At 46.3% G+C, this 3,583-nt stretch overlaps 1 pseudogene; it reads left to right on the forward strand.

Annotated features, from left to right (window-relative positions):
• The first annotated feature begins 373 nt into the window (after positions 1 to 373).
• On the forward strand, positions 374 to 2,808 carry LOC133771027 (U6 snRNA-associated Sm-like protein LSm4; annotated as a pseudogene).
• The last annotated feature ends 775 nt before the right edge of the window (positions 2,809 to 3,583 follow it).

Consider the following 3,583-nt stretch of genomic DNA (forward strand, 5'->3'; position numbering starts at 1 on the left):
TTACCTTTTAAGTTTTAAAAAGACTTCATAACTCATTCCAAGTTACTCTCCATGAATGTTAAACTAAGAAACAAAGACAAACACTTAAAGTGAGACTCCCTAAGGCTTCTTCATTCCAGGACACTTCTTATCACCAGCCTCAAGTTGCACCCCTTACCCTGCCATTCCTAGGCCCTCACTCCTATTCACTTTTCCCACAACACTTTTAACCCTATCAGCTTTCTTAATTTCTTATCATCTGTATTCCCCACTCTGTCATGAGCTACGGGGCAGGGATTTTTTTTTTTTTTTGCTTTGTCTGCTGTGGTATCCCAGCAATTGGAATTGCGTCAGCACCTAGCAGATGCTCAGTAAGTATTCGCTGAAGGAGTAGATGAAGAGCGAGGATTTACAGCAGGTAAACATGTGGCAATATTGTCTCAAAGGTGTTTAGTGAAGGGTTTCATCCGTGCAGAGGCCGCCCCCAGATTTGAAGAACCCACATGTGATTTCTCATAACTCCTGTTCTCCCAAGTAAATAACTTTCTGTTTCCTATTAAAGATGTTATCCAGTGGCGCATGCTTCCCCAGACTTAACGAGCGCAGTTTGAATAGTGAAAGTGACCAGGACACCATTTTGTTCTGTACCCTTCCCAAGCAAGCTGTTCATAGAGCCATTGCCAGGGCTCCCTGGAGAGTTACCTACTGAGAGATTCCTGGGGCACGCAGACTGACTGCTGAGTGCCAGGGAACTCTTCCTCCTTGTCTTGGTGACCAGAGAGGACAGGGACAGAACTGGGGAAGAGAGCTGGTCTTCCTGCTGGCAGTCAAGGAGGGAGCCTCCGATAGGGCCTGCTGTATTTCCCATAAACATCTGGCTCGGAGGGGCACCTACAGGCAAAGAAGGGAGATGGCAGATGCTAGCCCCTTACTTGCCATCTCCCTGGGCTGTGCCAGTCGAGTCCCAGGCGGGCCCCAGCTAAGGTCGCGCTCCCCTTCTTCAGCAGATCACCTCTTTCTGCCACTATGAAACTATCTCTGGGCCCTGAGTCTAACCCCGGAGCCCTTTGGAAGCTACTGAGAATATTGAGGTTTCTGCCCTAACTCCTTAAGGGCGGGACTGATAGTGTCTAAAACAGAGTATCACAGTGGCCTGACTTGGAAACGGTCTGGTGAGAGCTTAGCTCCAGCTTGTGAATCCCATTTTCTGTCTTCATGCAGTTTCAAGATTTAGCCCAATTTCCAGACTGTCCCCTACCCAGGCTTGAAAACGGTTTTATTTCACACTCTGCGGCAGGAGGTAAGTGGGTTTCTATGTGAAAGTGATGGTGCCAAAGACATTTACGAACATTAAAAAAAAAAGTCTGAACGTGGCTTAAAGCCACTCAGCCTATTTCTCATCCTGCACTGTGCCTTGTGGAGCGTATGCAAGTTCAGAGCTCTCTTTGAAATCAGTGGCAGTTATGAGCTTGGAGCAACTCTGTGGGGCACTGAGCAATATAATAAATGAACCCCTTTGAAGACCAACCATGGTAGCTGGGCGCTTTTTCTGCTGCCTGGCACCGATTCCTCAGGGGTGTGGGCCAACAGCCGAGTGCCCTCTGGTTTTCAACCTTGGTCTTGAAAGGCGGGAGAGGTACAGGAAAGGAAGTCTTCCCATTTCCTTAAAGAATTGGCATATATCCTTTTGATATCAACACCCGGGATGAAGCATCCCATGCCCACATACTTCCAGTTAAAACAAAACATAAGCTGCCTGTCAACTGCAGGCACGTGCTGGCCTATGCAGCAATAAGGAAAACAGAACAAAACAGAAACAAAGCTATCACCTGCCCGGAGAAGAGGCAGACCTCTCTGTGTATCAGGGATTTCTCACAGTACTGATTTAGTTAAAAGCAGAGAACACAATCTGGGATACTTTTCATGTTTCTTCTGTGACACTGGAGGCTAAGCTGATATTCTGATACCAAGGTGAAGCTTCTTAAACATTCTTAAAAAGAAGTAGAGCTTTGGTTTTAACTTTTGACCGCATATTCCTAAGTATTTCACATTTCAAATAACTAAATTTAATAAAGTAAACATGTCCAGGTTGCCTTTAAGCATACACATATTTAAGAAGACTGAATTGTTTGGCCCAGTCTTTCAAGTAGAAGCTGAATGACTATCTAAATGCTGCCTCCTGTACTATCAGCCGATTCTACTCATTTCCACGAATCCCCTTCCTTATTTCTCACAACCACACCGCCATATCAATATTGTCAACCCTACTCAGCCATGAAAAGAACTGAGGCCAGAAGATTCCAAAGGCAAAGAGCTACTAAGTGGAGGAATTTGTGTCTAAATCTACACCCTGTGATCTCCAAATCCAGATCCAATTTCAGAGCTAAACTGCTGCTCCACATACTGCAATAATTTGTCCCTTCCTACAATTACAGTTAAAAGTATTTAAAAAAGTAAAAAGTATTCAGCTGGTGGAGCTCAAGAACCGGGAGCGTACAACGGGCACCTGGTCAGCTGTGACAACTGGATGAACATCAACCTGTGGGAGGAGATCTGCACGTCCAGGGACGGGGACAAGTTCTGGCGGATGCCCGAGTGCTACATCCGTGGCAGCACCATCAAGTACCTGCGCATCCCGGACAAGATCACCGCCATGGTCAAGGAGGAGGTGGTGGCCAAGGGCCACGGGCGCGGGGGTCTGCAGCAGCAGAAACAGCAGAAGGGCCGCGGCCTGGGCGGCGCCGGGCGAGGTGTGTTTGGTGGTCAGGCCGAGGCGGGATCCTGGGCACCGGCCGAGGCCAGTTGGAGAAGCCAGCCGGCAGGCGGTAAAGCAGTGAGCTGCGCCTCCCGAGACCGAAGCCCCGGCCCGCCGCGGGACCCTCTCCTTCCTGCCGGGCGGCCTCGCCTCCCCAGTTTGGACACCTGTGTGGTGGTGTTGGTTTTGTGAAGCCCCCGCCCCGAGGCCGCTCCAAGGCCGGCCCTGGCGCCAGTGTTCTGAAAATAAAAGCCTAGTCCAGCCTCAAAAAAAATAAAAATAAAAATAAAAAAATAAAAAGTATTTGAGCCTATGCTGAATCAAGGTTAAATCCCTATAGGAGTCAGATCAAGAATAATTACAAGAAAAGTCACTATCAGATGAAACAGACTTCAAGGAAGCAGCATTTCTAGATAAAAATATGGGATAAGAAAGTTCCAAGTCCTTTACACCATCCTTGACATTCTCCCTAAAATAAGGAAAGAAAGAAACACAACAGTCTTCATAGAAATTGTTTGGTATATGACTTCCTTTGGTCTGCTTTCTTATATTCTGCTTCATTCCAATATAATGCTAGGTGGAAATCAGACAAAAACAAGTGAAGTGTGGGTAAAGAACAAATGGAAAAATAATATTCACTGGAGACCAGAAGTAAATTAATACATGCAAAGGCATGCCACAGTGAGAAAGAAGGAAAAAACATACAAAAGCAAAACCAAGAAAGATCAGTTATAAGGTAAATAGTAACAGCTGATTTGAATTGTGGGCTTATGATTTGTCCAATACTATGCTGAACATTTTGACATCCACTGTCTCAATTCTCACCGTGACCTCATAAAATAGACACAA

This window comes from Lepus europaeus, chromosome 12 (genome assembly GCF_033115175.1).
Source record: "Lepus europaeus isolate LE1 chromosome 12, mLepTim1.pri, whole genome shotgun sequence".
NCBI classification, from domain to species: Eukaryota; Metazoa; Chordata; class Mammalia; order Lagomorpha; family Leporidae; genus Lepus; species Lepus europaeus.